Genomic DNA, 24,682 nt, shown 5'->3' with positions numbered 1-24,682 from the left:
TTCGCAGGAAGATTACAAAAACCAACGAAAAGCACAAAAAACAACACCTGAAATATAAAGTGTACTTTTTCGGAAATGTATATATTAACCAAGAAAATTAGTGAAAAGGAAAGATACTCTTCCTTTTTACCTCATTTACTTTTTTATTGTAATGTATAGAGGTATTACAGTTACATTTGCCAGATAGTAGGTGCATTACTTCTCACACACTGATACCCCTTGTCATGTTTTTGTCCCCATTTCTCTCCCCCGGCCCACTCCCAAACATCTTATTTTCCCCTTTCCCTTTCCTATTTCAAACAATCAAATAAACATATATACAATATATCAGGTAACAAAGACTGATACAGTAAAAATATGAGACTTTTTAATAATATGCCTGTCCCCAAACTAGAAAATTAATTCCTTGTTGAGGTTTGGTCTAGTATATGTGAACTTCTGACCCCTTAACTGAATAATAGATTTCCAATAAATTTTTCAGCCAGAGATATACTAAAATGTTTACATTTCCTCAGCTATTCCCTTGACAATATATGCTATACTTTTCCAGGTTTCTTTATTATTTTTGTTTCCTCTTCTTTATATCAAGGAAATAGTCAGTACTGTACATTTAAATGGGTACAATCTTCTCACAGTAAGTTTCTAGAGACTGTCAAAGTTTGATTTAAAATTACTTGCTGAGAAATGCAAGAAATACAATGCTCAAGAGATAAAGTGAGAAAATACTAAGAGAAGCTTTTACATATAATACAATCATTCTTAGGATTTTTTAAAATCTATGAGGATGAGTCAATTACTTTTGGAGTCTCTGTGCATTTAAACTGGAAACATGATAAATAATTATTCTATCATTATACTTGATATAGGCCATTCTTTTCTAGTATGACAAAGCCTGTTTAGAGCCATTTCTTGACATTAGCTAAAACTTTCTATTAATATAATAATTATCTATTAATTTTGTCAGGCAAAATTAAAGCTCTGTATAGTTTTTATCTTATGTACCACAACATGTTTTTGAGAATGCTTACAATGAGAATTCTTTTTCTCATATATTTTTATTGTAATTAATAGAAGGGTTACATGATATTTGCCAGATAGATGTGCATTAATTCCCATACATCGATACCCTTTCACATGTCTTGGTCCCCATTTCCCTCCCCCCCACCCCTCATCTTGTTTTCCCCCATTCCCTATCCAATTTCAAATAACCAAATACAAACAATGAGAATTCTTATCAAGCACTTTAAGTTGAAAGACCACCAAACTTAATTTCAAATTTATTTTGTTGAAAAATAAATAAAACAAGAAGCATTGTTGTGAGTTCTCATAGAGTTAACGATATTGAATATTCCTTAATATATTTATTGGTCAGTATACTTCTGAGACCTATCTGCGCAATTAGTTTCCCATTTAACAACTGAAATATTGTTTTTCACTGTTTTGTTCTGACCTTATTATTTATTGTGGATATTAATCAGTTTTTGCTAAATAGTTAGCAAAGATTTTCTTCCACTCTCCATCTGTTTACATTTCCATGAAGGGGTACACTTTTTCCTCCACTCTATACACTTGCCCATGCTTAACTCACTCTTTTGCTTTTAATGCTATATGTTATACACTAGCAGATATGAGGTGATAGCTCATGGTGTTTTTTATCTAGTATGTAATATTGAGCATGTTTTCAAATACCTGCTGGTCACTTGTATGCCTTCTTTCTTTCATTGTATTTTATTGCCATGGTTACATATAGAGGGTGATCATTTATATTTGTCAGGCAGTGGATACATCACTTCATGAACATTGACATTCCTTCCACTTACCCACCTACCACCTCCTCCCAATCATCTAGTTTTTGCCCTTCCCTTCCCTATTTCAAATAAACATATGTACAATATATCAGGTACCAAAGTCAGATACAGTAACAACATAAGATAAACAATAAGGGGAAAAAAGAGAAAAGAACTTCACATAGTACATTAATAACAATCTCAAAGATAAATCTCTTGTTTCCGTATCCTGGAGTTCATTTTGCTTAGCCTCATACTGTATAGCCATATGTACATCGTATTTGAGCTATTGCGATCCTCTGCTAGGAGAATCATAGAATGCCATGTGATGATGTTAACCCTCCCAATTCAAGATCATTGGATTTTTTCCCACTAGTTCTGCTTTAATTTCCCTTTTCAGATTTTTAAATGTTTTAGTGATAGAGGTCCTTTACTTCCTTGGTTAAGCTAATTTGTAAGGTTTTATTTTGGTTAAGCTAATATCTAAATTTATTTTATTTTTGGTGGGGTTGATGTATAAAGAGTTGCGTTCATCAGGTGCATTACTTCTTGAATATTGCTTCCCCCTTTCCCTTCCCCACCCCATCCCACTCATCTTGTTTTTTCCCTTTCCTTCCCTTTTTCAAATAAACAGAAATGGATGTACAATATGCCAGGTACCAAAGTCAGATACAGTAACTACATGAGATAAAATTTAAGGGGAAAAGAAAATAAAATGAAATAGCTTCACATAGTACATCAAGAATAACTACTCTTGTTCCTGTATTCTGAAGTTCATTTCACTTAGCTTCATCCTCTTTGGACATATGTGTATATCTTTTGAGGTATTATGCTCTCCTGTTAGAAGAATCCTAACCATATAGTAATTGTTACAAATGAGGGTAACCATGGAGCATATGTTTCTTTGGATCTGGCTTACTTCACTTAATAGGATTTTTCCAGGTCTTTCCATTTCCTTACAAATGGGGCGACATAGAATTCCATAGGGTAAATATTCCACGTCTTCATGATCCATTCATCTACTGAGGGACATGTGGGCTGGTTCTGTGTCTTAGCTGTGGTAAAAAAAAATCCTGCAATGAACACGGTTGTGGTAGGTTTGTTATGCCCTCTTTTTCTGAACATTTGGGTAGATGCTCAGATGTGGGATTGCTGGGCAATAGGGCAGCTGCTTTTCAGAGTGGTGAGGCAAGTTTACACTCCCACAAGTTTACAGTCCCAGTAAAGTAGTGATGACTTCTGGCCACATCCCTGCCAGCATCTGTTATTAGATTTCTTGATAATGGCCATTCTAACTGGAGTGAGATGGAATATCAAGGTTGTTTTGATTTGCATTTTCTTTAAAGCTAGTGATATTGAGCATTTCGTCATGTGCCTATAGGCAAATCTTATTTCCTCTTCAGAGAAGTCTCTTTATGTCTTTGGCCATCTTTTAATGGGATGGTTTCTTTGAGGGTTTGTTTTTGAGAGATTTACTTTCTTGTGCTATGGGTATATTTTAGATATAAGACCATTGCCTGTTATATGGCAAGTGAAGATCTTTTCCCCATCTGTGGGCTTTCTATTCATCTTGCTGGCTGTGTTCGTTGCCATACAGAAGCTCTGCCATTTATGCAGTCCCATTTGTCCAAACTTTTTGATTTTTTGTGTTTTGGGGTTGTTATTAAGAAAGTTTCAACCTGTGCCAAGGAGTCCAAATGTGTCTCCTATTTTTTCCTGTAAAATGTTCTGGATATCTGCTTTTACCTAAAGGTGTTTGATCCGTTAGGAGTTGATTCTAGTGCAAGGAGAAAGATAAGAATTAAACTTTAGTTTTCTACATATGTTTAGCCAGTCCTGCCAACACCATCTGTTGAAGGGCTCTTTCTCTTCCTGCCAGTATTCTTGGCTCCTTTTTCAAAGATTAGGTGTCCATGCACGAAGATTAACTCCAAATGGATCAAAGACCTGGAGATAATAGCAGATACACTGAAAACTTTACAAGAAGGAATAGGAGATACAATAGGTCTCCTTGGCACAGGTTGAAACTTTCATAATAAGGACCCAGAAATTCAACAAATCAGAGAAAGTATGCATAAGTAGGACTGCATTAAACTACAGAGATTCTGTGTGGCAAAGGACATAGCTAGCAAACTAACTAGAAATCCTACAGAGTAGGAGAATATCTTCACTAATCATACAACAGACAAAGGCCTGATATATAAAATATGCCAACAGCTAAAAAAATTGAATCACTCCAAAACAAATCTCCAAAGAAACAACCGTCCCATAAAAAGATGGGCCAAAGACTTAAAGAGAGTCTTCTCTGAAGAAGAAATAAGAATGGCCTGTAGACACATGAAGAAATGCTCAACATCTCTGGCCATAAAAAAACTGCAAATCAAAACTCTTAAGATTTCACTTCACTCCAGTTAGAATGGCCATGATCAAGAAATCTCATAACAACAGATGCTGACAGGAATGTGGCCAGGAGGGATCACTACTACACTGTTGGTGGGAGTGGAAACTCATTCAACCATTATGAAAAGCAGTATGGCAGTTCCTTAAAAGACTAAACATAGAGCTTCCCTATGACCCAGCAATTCCACTACTTGGCATTTACCCAGTCATCCAGAAACAAGAACATACTAAATCCACTAGCACAACAAATCATTGCAGCATTACTTACCATAGCAAAGATATGGAGCCAACCCACAAGCCCCTCAGTTAATGAGTGATTCAACAAGATGTGGTATTTATACACAATGGAATTCTATGCTGCTGTCAGAAAGAATGGCATTGCCCCATTTAGAAAAAAAATTATATTAAGTGAAGTAAGCCAGACTCAAAGGAACATAGGCTCAATGGTTTCCCTCATTTGTCATAATCAGTAGAAAACTTGGATTCTCCTAGCAGAGATTTACAATAGAGAAAAACCTAGATATATAAAGCCATATAGGATGACTCTAAATGAAAGGACCTCCAGGATATAGAAACAAAAGCCTTATAATAATGAGTAATTGTTTTCCTTAATGTACTGTGTTATCTCTCATCTCTTTTGCTGTCCCTTGGTTATCTCATATTACTACAGTATTTTACCTTGTTATCTGATATATTGTATACATGTTTATTTGGGTATTTGAAATAGAACAGGGAAGGGGGTAGAGGGGCTGGGGTGGGGTGAGTGAAATTGGAACTAAGACATGAGAAAGGGTATCAATAGTTGTGAAGTAATGCACTTTCTATCTGGTGAATATATGTAACCCTTCTATTGATTACATAAAAATCATATGAAAAGAAAGATCAGGTGTGCATAGGACTGTGGGGTGATTTCTGGGGCTTCAATTCTATGCCATTGGTCCTCAGGCCTGTTCTTGTGCCAGTACCACACTGTTTTTATTACTATGGCTTTGTAGTTGAGTTTGAAGTTTGATATTGATAACCCTCCAGTGCTGTTCTTTTTGCTAAGGGTGTTTTTGTTATATGCAGTCTTTTATTATTCCATGTGAAGTTTTTGAATGCTTCGTCTGTTTCATTAAAGCATAATATTGAGATATTGATGGGTATTGCATTGAATTTGTAGATAGCCTTTGGAAATATTTCTATTTGCACGATCTTAATTTTTCCAATCCAGGAGTATGGGAGGTTATTCCACTTCCTTAGATGTGATTTAATTTCCTTTTTAAGGTTTTTGGGGATTTTTTTTTTGATGGTGGGACTTTTCCTCTGGGCCTAGGCATTGTCTCTGAGTGCTTCAGATCAAGGCTACCGCCCTACCCCTTGAGCCTCAGCACCACTTCTGGTTTACTTGTAGTTAATTGGAGATGAGTCTCATGGACTTCAGTGCCTGGGCTGATTTTGAACCACGATCCTCAGATCACAGCCTCCTGAGTAGCTAGGATTAGAGGTGTGAGCCACTGGGCGGGCATACCAAACTGTCTTCTTAATCAGGCTGCCTGACTTTTTCTTCCTGGATGAATTCTCTGTACTATTATGGCTTACGAGGTGTGCCTCTTTAGCTGTGAACTTTTCACAGAATGCCAAAACTGGTATCTTGGCGAGAGCTCAAATATGAACCTTTGCCATCTTCCCAGAATTTACATGTTTAATTTTTGTTTTGTTGTTGGTTGAGGGACTTGAACTCTGGGCCTGGGCGCTGATCCTGAGCTCTTCAGCTCATGACAATCACCCCACCCCTTGAGCCACAGTACTACTTCCTGTTTTATAGTGACTAATTGAAATTAAGTGTCTCATGGTCTTTAATTCCAGGTCTGGCTTTGAACCGAGATCCTCAGATCTCAGCTTCTTGAGTAGCTAGGATTACAGGTGTGAGCAATCATACCTGGCTAATCTTTACTTTTTTAGGACAATATTTTATTGTTATTTTATTTGCAAGTCTTTTACCTCATTAGTTAAATGTATTCTATTTTGTTTAGTGCTACTTTCAATTTGGGGATATATTGAATTTTCTCTTTTGAGAAAAGTCATTTTTGAGTATAGAAATGAAACTAGTTTTGTCTATTGAATTATATCTTGCAAAAGTACTGAATATGGGGTGGAGGTTGTATTTTTTTCCAGTCCAGGGGCTTGAGATCAGGGCCTGAGCACTGTCCTTGGGCTGTCTCAAGGTTAGAGATCTACCACTTGATCCACAGTACCATTTCTGTGTTTTTCTGTGTATGTGGTACTGAGGAATCAAACCTGGGTCTTCATGAATGCTAGGCAAGCACTCTACCACTAGGCCAAACTCCTGGCCCCTGAATCTGTTTATTTGTGCAGCTGTTCTGTATATGTCTGTGTGTGCAATCTTCAGGGTTTTCGACATATAAGTTCATATCACAAACATTTAAAATTGTATTTCCCATTTCAGTATATTTTAATTCTTTCCATGTTTAATTTTTCTGTACTGCTTTCAATAGGAAATGTGAAATTTTCCACTTTTTCAATGTTCAACATTACATTAAGTGTGGATTTTTCTTAAGTAGTCTGTGTTGTGATAGGAATACAAACTCTTTCTATACTTTCTTTTTTGTTAATTTTTGCCTAAAACAGGTGAATTTTAACAAATCTTCTTATGCTTAATTAAAATGGTCATCTATCTTTTATATTCCATGTCTATATTACATATTTATTTCTATATTTACAGATCATTCTAGAGAGAAAAACAATATTATCACCTGACTTGATTTATGTATATTTAGCCATCTTTATAGCCAGTTATAAATTCTAGAGATCCTTTCAATGTTTTGTTGAAGTTGGTTTGTTTTTAATTTGTTTTGGCAATCATATTTCTGAATATATATGTTCACAAAACTGACATCCTGATATCTGAACTAGTACTTTCTAAGATAATAAAAAGCATCATTACAGATGCTGTTTATCAAGAAAGAACTAGCTCAGAGAAGTAAAGAACAATAGGGATATAACTGTATATCTTGCAGTTAGAAAAACATACCCTGTGCAATCAGAAATATTTTTACAAAACAGTAAACCCCCCAATATGAAATAGCTAATTGAAAAAATACCATTTTGATTCTAGTAATGTACTTCATAATGTATAACATTAGTGAATATATTATACTTTGTTCTTCCTCATTTCTTTCTCCTTCTTTTCTGACTTTATGCCTTCCTTCCCTCCCTTCTTCCTTCACCTCCCTCCTATCCTTTTCCCCCTCCTTCTCCCCCTCCCTCCCTCAGTCTGTTCCTTCCTTCCTTCCTTCCTTCCTTCCTTCCTTCCTTCCTTCCTCCTTTCCTCCCTCTATCTTTATAGATAAGCATATTGAGGAAAGATGAAACTTTCTGGCACAGTTACAAGGTACAGAACTATAACACAACTACTGAATAATTTTCACAAGGCAAGAACTACAATAATACTATTGTTACTATCCAAGTATTAAAAATGTAAATGGCTTTAAAAGTGTTAGATAAATGTATTTTTATGTGTTTTAAACATAAATCTAAATAGGTGTTTAGATAGATAATGCCATGTTATAACACAATTTGAGAATAAGAATTTATGAGTCAAATGTATTTTAGCATTGTAGACATATTGATGAACTTCACAAATCTTTCATTAACTAGGAGTAAATACAAAAAAGTTCAGGAAAGTTAAGACTAATTAACATCTTTAAAATGAATTATGTATTTCGAATTGCAACACCTCTGTGAAGCTATTGTTGAAATCAACAGGAAATGGTCACACAGCTTTTCACTGGATTCAAAACAATGAAGTTTTAATTCATACAGTCAAAATAGAAGTGTTCAGGCACTACATTGAAGATAATGAAAATTCACCTATGCAAATATTATCTGTAATGTCTTAAATGACCCATATATTTTTATTGAACTATTGCCAGAATTCATTACCCAGGCATATAGCTAATAGTGGCTCACATCAGGAATATTTTTATGTTTATTGTTATTAGTAAGTGTTGTTAAAATTTTATACCTTGATCAGAAGTGATAAAGCATGTAATTGAATACTGAATACAACATTCAGGTATAAAATTCAGGGTGTTAAGAGCCATATAAGTTGTGACTGTTGTTCTTAATGTTCTTATTTCTCATCTCTTTTGTTGTCCCTTCGTTATCTCACATTGTTATAGTATCTTTCTTTATTATCTGATATATTGTATATCTATTTATTTGTTTATTTGAAATAGGATAGGAAAGGGGGGAAAACAAGATGATGGGAGGGGTGGGGAAGGGAAATGGGGACAAAAACTTGAGAAGGGGTAGCAATGATTGTTAAGTAAGGCACCTACTATCCGGTGAATATATTGTAATGTAACCCTTCTATTAATTACAATAAAAAATAAATTTAAAAAATTCAGCGTGTTAAAATAAATACTTTTCAAATCTATGTCTGCATATTCATATTTTATGCATAGGTTTATTGTCCTGTAAATTAAATCTATTTTCTTAATAATTCCTCATACTCATTTCCTATACTGTCACATATTTGCCATTGTAATTTAATACCTACTTTCTCTTTTGTTGCCAGTCCTGGGCTTGAGCTCAGGGCCAGAGCACTGTCCTTGGACTTTCTCAAGGCCAGAGCTCTACCATTTGAGCCTCAGCACCACTTCTGATTTTTCTATTTATGTGGTACCGAGGAATTGAACCCGGGTCTTCATGCATGCTAAGCAAGCACTCTACCACTAAGCCAAACTCCCAGCCCAATACCTACTTTCTCTACTGTAGTTCACTTACTCATCCATGTATCTAGCTTCCAAATCTTTGCTTATTATAGATAATATAGTTCAAAATATTTCTGTAGGATGAATTCTCAAGAGTAAAATAAGTAGGCAGAATTTTGTAGCTCCTTTTATATACTGAAAAATTGATTTCCGTATTATTTCAGTTTATACACTAATCAACAAGAGTGTACTAATTTAGTCACAGGCTTGTCTGCCTTCGGTAGACTCAATTTTTCTGCTTTAATAGGTATAAGATGGCATCTCATTATTGTTTCAAATTGTATTGCTTTACTTATTTGCAAAGCTGAGCATTTTTCCTGAGGTCTTCCTTTGGTTTTTATTTTCTGTTTTACTGATTATTCATTCACTTAACTCAGTGGCATCCTATATATATTCAAATGAATTGCATTTTGACCATTATTGATGCTAATTTTTAATCCATATATCAATATAGCTTTCCTTTTATTCTCTGTGGGGTTAGATCTCTGGCAAGGGGTAAGGGTGAACGACGCACACACTGTATATACGCCGGGAGGACAAGCTTGAGAAGGTATCGTTTATTATTGAGCAGATCAGGAATTATATAGTTCTAGCACCCCAAACTCATGTGTCTCCCCCGCCAATTACCTAGCAGTGAGTTGATGTAAGTCACTTGAAGCAGGTATGGATTTGTCCTTGGGGGGAGTGCAGGGAGTGTGGACAGCTCATGAAGGGCAAGCTAGGCAGACATGCCTGTGGACAGGTCTCTACAAGCAGTGAGCTTCTACTTCTTCTCTAGCTGTCTCAGCTAGATCTGACCAGCTCTACCCACAATTCTCACTTCATGTTTTGTTGAGAAGATATTCAGATTTTATGTACTTGAATATGACATTCTTTCCATTTAAATTTTTTCTTCTTGCTTCAAATTGCAGAAAGTTTTCATCTCTTCAAAACTTGTATTTATCTTTTTCTAGTTTTGCTAGTTTTCTTGTAGTGTAGTTTCTTAATTCTTGATTTTGATTTGAATTAATTCAAAATAGGAATATAAACAATTCTCTTATATAAAAATTATATCTCAAAGACATATACGGTTATTCCAGCATTAAATAAGTCTTTGATTTATGTTATCCTGAGGTATTTTAATTAATAATATATTTAAACTTCATATATAATTTGGTCAGGTTTTAAAACATTTTATCTGTTAAAAGATGAATAATTTTTATAGTCATACATTTTTATAGTATATTTTTCTTGTTATTCTAGTATTTTCTTATTTTCAAACACACATGTTTATTGATTTTGGTGTAACATACTCTGATTTAGATCAAACCTTTTTCTTTATTCTGTAGGAATATGTAAATTAATAATAAAATGTGACATAGTTTGTGGATTTTTTAACCATTTTTGTCATCAGTCAAGCTCTCAGAAAATTAGTTTACTTGCATATAGGTATGTTCAATTCCTACTTCTTCAAGACTCATTGCATTGGCCAGAATATTCATTAAACTAATAATGTCCAGCAAAGTAAAAGGACCTGAAAAATCACACAATAATCGTTAGAAACTTCTGATAGTTTGGGGCAGTGCAGACAGAAGTATTTAGAATATTGAATGCACTTAATTAACTAAATTACTAATGTTAACCAATTACTCCATAATGTTGAATTCAATGCATCCCATGTTTGGTTATTTGGAGAACATAACATAGCTAGGTAAAACAAGCATTTAGTACAATTTCAGAAAATGTCACTGTGTTTTATGTAATGACATTATTTTCTTGTTTTCCAGTGGACAGTTCTATATAGTTTGTACTTTGGCATTATCTAGCATATTAAGAAAGTTTCTGGTATATGTCTTTTTATCGGCAGCAAGTGGTAAATACATGATTCATTTAGCATCTGTTATAATTATCATATTACTTTCTTATTTGAATAAATATAGTGTATTAGCATTAGCAATTATATAATCCATTCTACTTGTAATGCCTACTATGCAGTACATGCATATTCTGCATGATTTTTGCACACATGTTTTCATTTAATATTGACAAAAATTTTTCTAGTTAGATATACTATTACATTTTAAGGATAATAAAACTAAATACCAAAAATTTGATGATTTTAAATAAGAGAAATTAATTGTTTTAGAGTTCTATAGACTACAAGTTCTAAACTAAAGTGATGGTATGACTACATTTTTCTAGAAAAACCTTACAGACTGTACATTATTGATTATTTCAGCTTCTGATGGAGTTAGATGAGCCTTGGTGATTCTTGGCTTAAAAATATACCACTCAGATCTGTGTATGCAGCTTTATATGACTCCTTACCTATGTGTCTTTCTACTCTTTGATGTTTGCCATAGAAGTAGAGTAGTCCTGTCTTAAATCAAGAATATCATTTTGTGGACATTAACATAATTATTTCTGCAAAATTTTATTTCTAGCTAATGCAATTTAACACACACTGGAGGTGAGAATTTATCTTTTTTGAAGTCACTATTTAATTCACTGTAATTTATCTTCTGGCTTTCCAAATGTCAAACTCATTACATATATAGGACACTTCTACTCAGGACTGATTCCCCCAAACTCTCAGTCCATTTAGAATATCAACTCTAAGTCAAGTCTAGTATTAATAACACTCAAATATTAAAAAATAAAAATGTAAGCATCATTTGAGCTGATTTTTGAACTGGTTTTATAAATGTCTGAAACTACTCCCAACCCAGACTGATATATCCAGCAAAACTAGAATTTTCATTTGAGGGAGAAACAAGAATATTTCATTCCAAAGAGAAGCTCTGTAAATACATGAACATTAAATCAGCATTAGAAAAAATATTAAATAATCAAGAACAAATTGCAGAACAGCAAGAACCCCCATCAAGAGCAATCACCTATAAATCACTAAACACAAAAGGGGAAAAAAGAGAGAGAAAGAAATTCACAAGTAAAAATAATTAATGACAAAGGTCACTAACCACTTCTCCATAATTTCCCTAAATGTGAACGAGCTGAACAATCCAATCAAAAGACACAGAACAGCAGACTGGATTAAGAAACAAGATCCATCCATATGTTGCCTCCAAGAGATCCACCTCACAGCCAAAGACAGAAACAAACTCCAAGTGAAAGAATGGAAAAGAATTTTCCACTCCAGTGCACAGGGCAAAAAAAAGCAGGAGCAGCAATCTTAATCTCTGACAAAATTAACTTCTCAGTAAAATCAGTACATAAAGATATAGACGGCCACTACATATTAGTAAAGGGTACATTCCATACCCAGAATAGTACAGTTATAAACATTTACTCCCCCAACATGGAAGCACCCAAATTCATCAAACAAACTCTCTTAGAATTACAGAATAAGATAGACTCAAATACAATCATAGTGGGAGACTTCTATAAGCCATTCTCACCAAATGACAGATCAACTCAATAAAAGATAAGCAAAGACACCACCGACTTAAATGACACCATAGCTCAGCTGGGTTTAACAGATATACACAGAGTCTTCCATCCAATGGTGAAACAATACATTTTTCCCAGCAGTACATGGAATATACTCCAAAATAGATCACATATTAGTTCATACAGAAAACTTAAGCAGATACAAATGGACTGATAATCCCATGCATTCTATCTGATCACAGTGGAGTCTGACTAGTTCTCGCAACACAGTAAAAGTCAAAAAACATTCAAACACTTGGAAGCTGAACAACACACTCCTGAATAACTCCTGGGTTACAGATAAAATCAAAGAAGAAATTCAAAACATTCTTGAATGTAATGACAATCAAGAAACATCACAAAGGAACTTATGGGACAGAGCAAAGTCAGTTCTAAGGGGCAAATTTATCACAGTAGGAGCGCATATTGAAAAGACAGAAGAGCATGTAAATAACCTAAAGAAGAAATGGAAACACCAAGAGGAACAAGAAAATATTAATTCTAAAACAACTAGAAGGACAGAAATAACAAAAATAAAATCAGAAATTGAAAGAGATTGAAATAAGATCTACTATACACAAAATTAATGAATCAAAAAGGTGGTTCTTAGAAATTCAACAAAATTGACAGACCCCTGGCAAGATTAATCAAAAAAGGAGAGGGGAGACTCAAATAAACAAGATTAGAGACCCCACGAGAACAATCATGACCAATATCCAAGAAATTCAGTCCATTATGAAGAAGTACTACCAGGGCCTATATTCAAAGAAACAAGAAAATCTAGTAGAAATACATGACTTCTTAAATAAATATAGGCTACCCACATTAAACAATGATGAGGAAAACAAATTGAACAAACCAATATCATACAATGAAACAGCGGAAGCAATCAGGGAAATGCCAACCAAAAAGTACCCAGGTCCAAATGGTTTCACTGCAGAATTCTACAAGACTTTTAAAAATGAAGTAATTCCTATACTCCTGAAACTTTTCCAAGAAATAGAAGCAGAAGGAGCAATACCAAACTCATTTTATGAAGCTAATATTACACTCATCCCCAAACCTGGGAAAGACCCAACAATAAACTATAGAACTATCTCTCTAATGAACACGGATGCAAAAGTCCTCAATAAAATACTAGCCAACAGAATCCAGAAACAAATTTAAAAAATATACACTGTGATTAAGTAGGCTTCATCCCACAGATGCAAGGCTGGTTTCACATTTGCAAATGAATCAGTGTCATACATCTTATCAATAGAGCTAAGGATAAGAATCATACGAAAATTTCTCTGGACACGGAGAAGGCATTTGACAAAATACAACATCCATTCGTGTTGAAAGCACTAGAAAAAATAGGTAAAAGAGGTACATTCCTTAAAATAATTAAAGCCATATATGAAAAACCTACAGCCAGTTTTATGCAAAATGGAGAAAGACTGGAACTATTTACCTTAAAATCAGGAACTACACAGGGATACCCACTCTCTCCACTTCTCTTCAATATAGTGCTGGAACCCTTAGCCAGAGCAATAAGGCAAGAGAAGGACATCCCTATTCTGCGAATAGGGAAATAAGAAATTAAACTACCCCTATTCGCAGAAGACATGATCCTCTACCTGAGTGACCTAATAAGCTCCACTCCCAAACTTCTAGAGTTAATACACCACTTTAGCAAAGTGGCAGGATACAAAATTAACTTGCAAAAGTCAATAGCCTGCTTGTACACTAACAATATGCAAACAGAAGGCAAAATCAAGAAAATGATCTCATTTGCAATAGCCCTCAAAAGAATAAAATATTTAGGAATTAATTTAACCAAAGATGTAAAGGAATTATTTAAAGAAAACTATAAAATCCTAAAGAAAGGTATTAAAGAGGACACCAGGTAATGGAAAGACATCCCATGCTCATTTGGTAGGGAAAACCAATATAGTGAAAATGGCCATACTGACAAAATTGATATATAAATTCAATGCAATCCCCTCCAAAATCCCAAAGACATTCTTCACTGAATTGGGAGATACAATCCAAAGGTTCATATGGAACAAGAAAAGACCTAGAATAGCCCAAACAATTCTAGGCAAAAAGAGCAATTCAGGTGGTATTACAATATCAGACTTCAAACTCTACTATAGAGCCATAATAACAAAAACCGCTTGGTATTGGCACAAAAACAAACCAGAAGATCAGTGGAACAGAACAGAAGACCCAGAAATAGAACCACAGACCTATAGTCAACTTTTATTCAACAAAGGAGACAAAGATACAGTGAAACAAACAGCCTATTCCATTATTGGTGCTGGCAAAACTGGGCAGCCACACGCAGAAAAGTAAAAATTGACCCTTGCCTTTCGCCATGCACAAGCATTTACTCACAATGGCTCAAAGACGTCTATGTCAGACCAGAAACCTTGAAACTGCTACATGATAGAGTTGGAGAGACACTGGGACTTATAGGCACAGGCAAAACCTTCCTGAACAGAATCCCAGGGTTACAACAGATTGGAGAGAGACTTGATAAATGGGACTACCTAAAAATAAAAAGTTTCTCCACAGATAAAAGTACAGCTGCTAAAGTAGAAAGACAGCCAACCAACTGGGAGAAGATATTTACCAATAATACATCAGACAAATGCTGAATATCCAATATCTACAGGGAACTCAAGAAACCAATAACCCCCAAACCCAACAAACCAATCACTAAATGGACAAGGGAACTAAAGAGAGACTTATCAAAAGAAGAGGTTAAAATTGCAGAAAAGCATATGAAAAAATGCTCATCATCCATGGTCGTAAAGGTAATGCAAATATAAGCAACCATTAGATACCACCTTACCCCAAAAAGAATGTCCAAGATTCTGAACTCAGACAATGCCAGATGCTGGCAGGGTTGTGGAGAAAAAGGAACCCTACGGCACTGCTGGTGGGATTGTAAGCTAGCTCAGCCACCCTGGAAAGCAATGTGGAGGTTTCTTAAAGAACTGAAAATTGACCTTCCCTACGATCCTGCCATATCACTCCTGGGCATCTATCCTGAAACTCATATCCCAATATATGATAAGGACACCTGCTCAGCTATGTTCATTTCTGCACTATTCACAATAGCCAGGTGATGCAAACAATCCAGATGCCCTCCTGCAGATGAATGGATAGAGAAAATGTAGTATATATGTACAATGAAATTCTACATAGCCAACAGACAAGATAAAATAATGGCATTTGCAGGAAAGTGGATGAATCTAGAGCGAATCATGTTGAGTATGACAAGATCAAAGGATCAAAAGGCACATGGTATCCTTAATATGTGGCTATTAGATCCAAACAGTACAAAAGTGAGGATTCATTGTTCACGTACTCAATGCTATGGACATGGTATTGGAAATATAAACACAACTACATAGACATAAAAATCTATGACTCTATAGACATAATGTTTTATTACATAGATTAATATGTATCTATGACATACAGTCAGCCTCATTTTAATTATGTTCTAAAATTTAAGTGCCAGTGATTGTATATAGAGATGCCCTTCTTGAATACTTGTTTGTTAAATGTCATATGAAATATGATGTAAAAATCAATGTTAAATTCTTTAATTAAAAAAAAGTCTGAACCTTACCTTTTAACCAAGATCTCATTTGCCAAGTATTCAAGTCTTCCCTACTTCGTCTGGATAAGATTTTGGATTTGGTCCATCTGATTTCCTCTGCATCATAAAATTTTGACCTACAAAAATAGAAAAAAGCTACATAATTCCAAAATACAGTGAAATCACAAGTATAAGATATATTTTCACTTCAAATGGGAAAAACAATGCATCTGATAGTACAAAATTTAAAAAATTTTTAAGATAAACCATGCTTCATGGTTGAAAACAGTAAGCTGTGGCTTAAAATTCTACCTTCTGGGTTTATGGTGACTACTGATATTTACCTATAAATATGTTCCTCATATGGTTAATATATATTTTGAATATCTTATTTTTATGGAAACATTATTATTAAAGTAAAGCTTCAAAATCAATATTGTTGTATTTCATTTCTTCATCTATTATTATAATTATTCCTATTTAATTACCTGGCACTTGTAGAAAGGTAGAAGTAACATTTTGCACTATACAAATGAAAATTTTAAACTTATAAATGTGCCACTGAAAACATTTGAATTAAGACATTGTCTCAAGGCTGGGAGTTTGGCCTAGTGGTAGAGTGCTTGCCTAGCATGCACAAAGACCCAGGTTCGATTCCTCGGTACCACATACACAGAAAAAAGCCAGAAGTGGTGCTGAGGCTCAAGTGGTTGAGCTCTAGCCTTGAGAAAGTCCAAGGACAGTGCTCAGCCCTGAGCTCAAGCCCAGGACTGGCAAAAAAAAAGACATTGTCTCAAGTTCAGTGATTTGATGAGGTTGGGAAAAGTGGTGCTATGTTATTCACACATCATATGCAGGCGTTTTCTAAATGATTATTTTAAAGTTTTATTTAGTTTAGTGTTGTGTTTTCCAAGGATTTTGAGCATGAATATTTTCAAAAACATGAAATAAAACACATATTTGCAAGCATATGAAAATGGAAATAAATTCACACTCTTATTGGGATAATAAATTAGTACATCCATTGTGCAGAACTTATAGAGGCTACAATAAAAAACTAAAATCAGGGGACCAGGAGCATGGCTTAGTGGTAGAGCACTTGCCTATCCTGCACAAAGACGTAAGTTTTATTCCTCAGTACCCCATACACAGAAAAAGCCAGAAGTGGTGCTCAAATGGCAAAGTACTAGCCTTGAGCAAAAGTGCACAAGAATAGTGCCCAGGCCCTGAGTTCAAGCCCTAGGACTGGCAAAAAAATAAGTACATAAAATAAAAATTTTATCTTGTTATCAAATTATTATTCAAAAAAATCTATAAAGTTTAAAATGTCAACTACTGATGTTGGAACTAAAGACCTCATACTTACTTGACTTGTTTTCAGACCTGAAATTTTATTAACTCAGTCACATGTACAGTCCAGCATTTTTTCTTGTTATTATTCAATTTGGGAACTCATGGACTTTTTTTTCCAATATAACCATGATACACAATCCTCTGGATCTCAGACTACTTTTCATGAATGAATGGTGCCTGGTTTAGTTGTGTGTTATTGACTGTATTCCTTGCATTCTTCTCTATCCCAATATCCACTGTTAATCATGAGCTTTCCCTTCCATCCTCAAACAACCTATTTTAAGGAGTCCTGGTGATTTTAGTTGACAATTGAAATTGAAAAATAAGATAAAGTACCAGTTCTGGGTATTCATTCACGAAATAGAAATTCAATATGTTGAAAGAATACTAGGATGTCTATGTTCTTTGTGATACTAATTCACAGTAACAAAATAACAAAACCAACTTAATGTATGTCAACAGAAGAAGCATCAATCCTCAATTAGAGTTGTTTTCCTTTAACATACACAGTGTGATGAATATAATAGTGATAAGTTGTGCATTTCAAAGCATTAGCAGCAAATTTTAAATTTTCTCACCACAAATTATGTATTTGAGGTGGAGGATATGTTAATTAGTTTCATCTAATTATTCTAAAATGTGTCCAATAAATATGTTCAACTATAATTTCTTGAATTACAACTTAAAATAAGAAAGATATCAGAAGAATTAAAATCAGCTAGTCCTCAGATACATATTTTTAACTCAGTTGACAATTAAAACCCTCCAGGGATCCTCAATGAAATGGTTTATTTCAAGGCTAAAAAGGAAAGTTTAAAGGATACTGTAATAGGTAAAAATGCAAAGTACAGAAGGAAGAATACACAAATAAAAGGAAATCACAATTTAAAGTTTTATACTCTAAATTATAATTTTATTAAATTATAATAACTTAACATGTATGTTATTATACTTTAGCTTATAAATATATCTCATATCAAAATAAAAATTGGAGCACTAAAAAGCTGAGTCACTATCCCAAAAATAATTATGCATATATAATGTCTTTCCTTATCACATGAGGTATAAATAATAATAATTTGCTTCATCTATAAAAATATAAAATAACAAAAAGTTTAAATAATTACAGAGTGGATTGAGCAGGTAAAATGATGGAAGATAATCGAAGAGCCTACTGAGAAGAGGTGAAAAAGTATCTAAAAGTAATACCTAGAATAAGCTGACAAATAGTTAAGTGAATGGTAAGTATTGCAAAATAGGATAGGGAATGGGGGGAAACAAGATGAGGGGCTGGGGTGGGGGGAGGGAAATGGGGACCAAGGCATGAGAAAGGGTATCAGTGTTTGTGAAGTAATGCACCCTCTGTCTGGTGAATATAATATAACCCTTCTATTAATTACAATAAAAATATATGAAAAAGTATGTAATAACCACAGCATCCTCAAGGTGATTGGATAAAAGAAAAAGTAGTAAGTATTGGATTGTTCAGATAATAGCTTATCTTTTAATGTGCTTATGTTATCATTTATGAGATGATGAGATAAAAGATTATATGAAACATTTCATATGTATACAGTATATCATCATCTACAAACCCCCTTTAGATATTTACTTGAACTTCACAGCAATCTCTTACAAGGTAAGAAAATATAATTATTGTAATGTTTATTTGCATAGCTGTAAATGTAAAAATGATTTCCAAAGTTTTAACTCTCCAATGGCAAAATAAATTTTTAAAAATTCAGCTGAACACTGGTGGCTCATGCTGATAATCCCAGCAACTCAGGAGGCTGGGACCTGAGGATTGTGCCTCAAAGCTGCTCCTAGCATCAAAGTCCAGGTGACTTTTATCTCTAATTAGTTACAGAAAAAGCTGGAAGTGGCTATAGTGGCTCAGGTGGTAGAGTGCTAGCCTTGAGCAACAAAAGGAGCCCAGGGATAGCATCCAAGACTAGAATTCAAGCCTGAAGACCACAAAAAATATTCTAGGCCTGCAGATTCCTAGTGTAATTCAGTTCACATCTAACATTTGGCAGAACCTAGATGTATACTGACAAATTGGAATTGGATGACTTACAGAAAGATTATTGGCTTTAACCTTCTCTCCTTTCACATAACATAGAGAAATATTATTGGCTTTAAGAGTCCACATGGAAATTTCATACTGTTTGAACTATGGTGGAAGATTGACTTTTATTTGTTTTCTGCCACTTTGCAAATTAAATGAATCCCCTACTGTTATTACTAGTTTGTGTTAGTACTAGTTTCTTATAATAATTAAAAAGAATTCATATTTACATGATTAGCATTGTACATAGTACTCATATAAGCATATTTATATTAAATTGTTGAAATCTCACAAACTTTTCAGGTAGATTTATTATTATCAATCCTATTTGAACACAACAAAAACGAAAGTAAATAATTTGCCAGTGATAATGCATCTAAGAAATACAGAAATTGAGATGCAGAATTCCAAACACCATTCTTTTCAAACATCAAAATAACCCCAGTTAACTCTGCTATTGTAAAATTATGTGGAAAAAATTATTTACTCTGTTATCCTCTACTTGCTTACCTTAAAGAATTGGATTTCAGGTCTCAGAAGTTTTTACACACATATGAAAACTCATCTAGTTATCTTTCTCCTTATCTCTGGCAATTTTTGTCCTTCTCTGTATTATTAAATAACACACAATGTCTTTCTTTAAATATGATACATCAATCCCTGGTGAGTCTTCAGGGGTCACAGATTCCTGTGTTTTAATACTAAACAAACTAGACCTCAGCAATATTGTTATAAAACATCATTTTTGGACCATGACCAATAATTATTATGAAGTTAATAAGTTCATGTTAATCAAGAAAAAAGTTTGTCCTGCTATTGAGAGGGGCAATATTTTCAATCATTTCTCTCCATTACTGCAAAGAAAATCACAATATAGTATTTTCCTCTGTCTTCATAAAAGATTTCTAACAACAGTAATTTGCTTGATCTTTAGGACTCATGATTAGAATTCCTGGAGAAACTATTGGGATGTACAATTTATTTACATAGACACAAGATTGATAGATTTTGATACCTGTAATGGTTACAGTTTATTTTATAGTTGATCAATAATTGATAATATTTTATTGCTTCTTTTACAGAGAAATCTTCATTATGATTTCAGTGACACATTAGGCAAAGTGAATATTGGAGAAACAGTAGATTTCCTAAATTACAGAAAAGAGACAAGGTAACTATTGAGCCTATGTTCCTTTGAGTCTGGCTTACTTCACTTGATATGATTTTGTTCTAAGTCTTTCCATTTCCTTACAAATGTGGTGATGTCATTCTTTCTGATGGCATCATAGAATTCTATTGTGTATAAATAAGGCCATATAGGATGAGGCTAAATTAAAGTCCTCCAAGATATAGAATCAAGAGCCACATAAGGTGTGATTGTTATTCTTAATGTACTGTTATTTCTCTTCTTACTTTTTTATCTGATATATTGTATATATGTTTATTTGTTTATTTGAAATAGGTTAGGGAAGAGGGAAGAACAAGATGAGGGGAGGAGCTGGGGGAGGGAAATGGGGACAAAAACATGAGAATGGGTAGCAGTTCTTGTTAAGGAACGTACCTTCTATCTGGCAAATATAATGTAACCCTTCTATTAATTACAATAAAAAATTTTAAAAAAGAAATAAACTGGGACAGAGTTTTGCAAGGCAGCAAAAAAGAGACAAGATAACTGGATTTCTAACCTTTTTGTATTTTTTTTGCAACTTTGCAAAAACACAAACAGAATTATATAGCCAATCATTAAAACGGTTTTATTACATAAAGTCCGAAATTAAGATAATTCTTTTTTAACAAAACAATGATTATGTTGCAGAGTGTCTCAAAGCAGTTCTCTTTCTAATGTTTCATTAGCTTTTTAAACTTCTTGCTTTAATCCAGACTATGTTTTCTTTATTTGATTTGTAAAGCAAGTAAACCACCCTTTTGGAAAATCAGCCTTGCTTAAATCACACATTTTTATACAATGTTAGAAAGAGAATGGTTAACATTTGAAGCCTCATCACTTACAAATGAAAGAAAATAATAATGCTTAGCAAGACATTAGAAGAACACATTCACCATGAATCATACTGCCCTTGAAGGTGTAGCTTAAAAAAGCAGAGAAAGAGATTTGACACCACTTGGACTTGCAGCTCGGACATGCTGCATTAAACTGTTCAAAATTAATTTAATCTGAGCAAGGAGAATAATAGCCTCTCAGTTCAACGCTTCTGATAGCAGTAATTTGCACTCGAAAGTACTTCCAAAGGGAAAGAATAAATGAAGGGCGACTCTCCAAAACTGAGTGAGCAAATGTATTCACTAAATGAAAGCCTCTTGATCACCCTGTAAAAGATCATCCAAAAAACTGACATTCTATTTTACACTCTTGGATAAGAATTTTCTCTTGACTGTTCAGTTGTGCCACTTTGGGGATATATTCATTCCTTTTTTGAACTGTTGATGACTCTGTAAAAAGTATCTGAATTTAGTTATATAAATTCAGTGGCCCAAAACCAATTTGATAAAGAGCATGCGTAATCTTGGTGCTCACTATTTTCTTTCATGCTTTTAGGGAATATATCTTTGAATAACTAGGTAAGCAAAGGAATTGTAGTAAGTATTTCAGGTTAGATAAAATCCATAACATTTTCTTATATTCCCAGGAATTCTTTCACCAAACACAACTAATCAGTAGCTGAGCACAGAGAAGTACATGTGCAGAAGAGAAGGTGGTAAAAGAAACAAGCCAAATTCATTGAATCACAATGAATTAACCATTAGAAATAGACTGGTTTATTGTGTGTCTTGAAAAAAATCAAACTCAAAAGTATTTATTACATTATCTAATGATATCCAAACAATCTACTCTTTGGACAGTCTTTTGGAATAAGTCTCCCAAAAATCTTTGACATTTATGGTTATAATGAAAAATATCTAGCACTTAAAGAATTCTATAGAAGTGAGATACAACATATAGAGAAAATTAGATTCAACCTTGCTAGATATGTGAGAGTTTTGAAATCAGGAAGATGGGACATTTGAAAAATGCCATATATCAGGAAAAAAAAACAGTAAGACAAAAGTAGGCATACTGTGCCAGGTATGGTACCTCATCCCTCCAACCCTAGCTATTCAGGAGGCTGAGATCTGAGGATCTCAGTTCAAAGCCAGCCCTGGCAATAAAGTTCACGAGACTCTTATCTCCAATTAACCACAGAAAAGCAGAAGTAGTGCTGCTGTGGCTCAAGGGGTAGGGTGTTAGACTTGAACTGAAGATCTCAAGGACAATGCCCAGGCCCAGAGTTCAAGTCCCACAACCAACCAAAATGAAAAATAACAGAATCAGTCTTTCTAAACATCAAGAGAATAAGTAATACGTTACTATTCAAGTTTCAATTCCAGGTCCCGATTAATTCTTCTTTTGCAAACTTAGAGAAAAGAAACCAAAAGCTATATTTTTTAAAAACATCTCTAGTAGCATCTAATTTCTTCTCAATAATTTCCCTGTCAGTAGTTATTTTATAATAACTCAAAGATTGGTGGTTATACCAAAAGGTCCTTGTACAAAGAATGTCTGTAGGACAGATTAGAAATTTAAGATAAACTGAAGATTTTCAAGATATTAAATAACATAGCAATTTGCTATTAATCAACACTTCCAATAAAATCCTTTCTCACACCCCCAAACTGAAATAAATGTCATTTAAAAATTGTTATAAATGTCAGTATGTTTATTTGGCTTTTGTTGAAGACTGATTTTATTCAGGTACATTATTTTGATACCTTGGGTTGATATTGTTTGATGAATGAGTTTAAGAGATTTCGTTATTGTAACACACTTGGATTTATTGCAATTCTGTTTATTTACCTATTTTTTTGCCATTCCTGGGATTGAGCTCAGGGCCTGAGCACTGTCTTTGGATGTTCTCAAGGCTAGAGCTCTACAATTTGAGCCTCAACACCACTTCGGGCTTGTGGTACTGACGATTCGAACTTGGGTCTTCGTGCATGCTAGGTACACACTCTAACACTAGGCCAAACTCCTGGCCCTATGTCCCTATTTTTTTCCTTTTTTTTCTTTTTATTTTTTTTAGGGGAGAGTGCAAATGCAGTCCTTCACCACCACAAATTATGCAGCTGAGTTACCCACATTTGGGGAAATTGCAAGGGTCAGCACATCCAGAGTGCAATGGATAAGCCTCATCCTGGGAAAACCATCTTAGTGATCATGGTATCTCCCCAGCCAGGTAAGAACTATGTTCCTGTTTTTAATGAATTTTTAATAGTATCCTCAAATTCTATATTATAGTGTATTATGTTCAATTAGGTCATATTTCTCAAAAATAGGGCTATAGCCCATTTGTAAACAAAATATTGAAGCCATTAATAACGTGAAATTTAAGTCCCCATCATTGAGGGTCCTGACCTATGCAGCTATTGTTAGACAACATGAGGGACCATTAAAATTTTTCTTCCTACTGAGTCAAAATGAACCAAGAACCATTTATTTGTTGGGTTTAATTCTCGCTGTAAGTCTACATGAAATGACTATAATGCTTTTTACACACAAAAATAATTCATATATTTGAAGAATATTATGCAATAGTTTCCTTGTTTTGTCCTAATCATGAGCTCTGTAATATTTAGTATACTTTACTATAATTTTCACTAAATTTAGATAGGTCATTGACACCAACAAAGTATGATACTTAGTTGAACATAATATAGAAGATATAATTTTGGCATTATTCTTATTTTCCATTTATTTATGCTTTTAAGACCATGACATTTTTTACATCAACATTTCACTGTAGTAACAAATTGTGCTAACACAAAAATTCCATCTCTTTTCTGTTTAAAAGGCCATCAAGCCAGACTTGCTACGTTTTATATAGAGTTACTGCTGTTATCTAAGGGAAAGTATTGCAAATTATTTTCCTCATATGTTATTGTTTTAATGATAGATCATTGGTTAAAACGTGTTTTTGAACCGTGATCCTCAGATCTCAGCCTCCTAAGTAGTTAGGATTACAGGCAAGAGCCATTGTGCCCGCCTACATATATATTTTTAAGACACAAATTTTATATAAATGTTCATCAAAAATTGAAAAGCAATATTACGTCCAAATTCATTTAAACAACCAATGATTCGTTATATAAGAAAAGCTATATGCTAATTTCTGCATAAAAATGTAAATTTGGTGTATTTTTATTTTCTCTAAGTAGTGCTACAAAGGAGTGGCCATTCAATAAAGTGGTTTACAAAAATAGTGTCTTTTGATCAATA

At 34.0% G+C, this 24,682-nt stretch overlaps 1 non-coding gene across 1 annotated transcript; it reads right to left on the bottom strand.

Moving 5' to 3' along the window:
• Nucleotides 1-23,488: 23,488 nt before the first annotated feature.
• Nucleotides 23,489-23,650, bottom strand: LOC150041483 (U1 spliceosomal RNA). The gene has a single exon (XR_016534004.1). It is a non-coding gene; the product is annotated as a U1 spliceosomal RNA (small nuclear RNA).
• Between the last annotated feature and the right edge of the window lie 1,032 nt (nt 23,651-24,682).

This window comes from Megascapheus bottae, chromosome X (genome assembly GCF_031878675.1).
Source record: "Megascapheus bottae isolate mThoBot1 chromosome X, mThoBot2.hap1, whole genome shotgun sequence".
Classification (NCBI taxonomy): domain Eukaryota; kingdom Metazoa; phylum Chordata; class Mammalia; order Rodentia; family Geomyidae; genus Megascapheus; species Megascapheus bottae.
The sequence above is the reverse complement of the archived record's forward strand: the minus strand, read 5'-3'. Positions and strand labels throughout refer to the sequence as shown.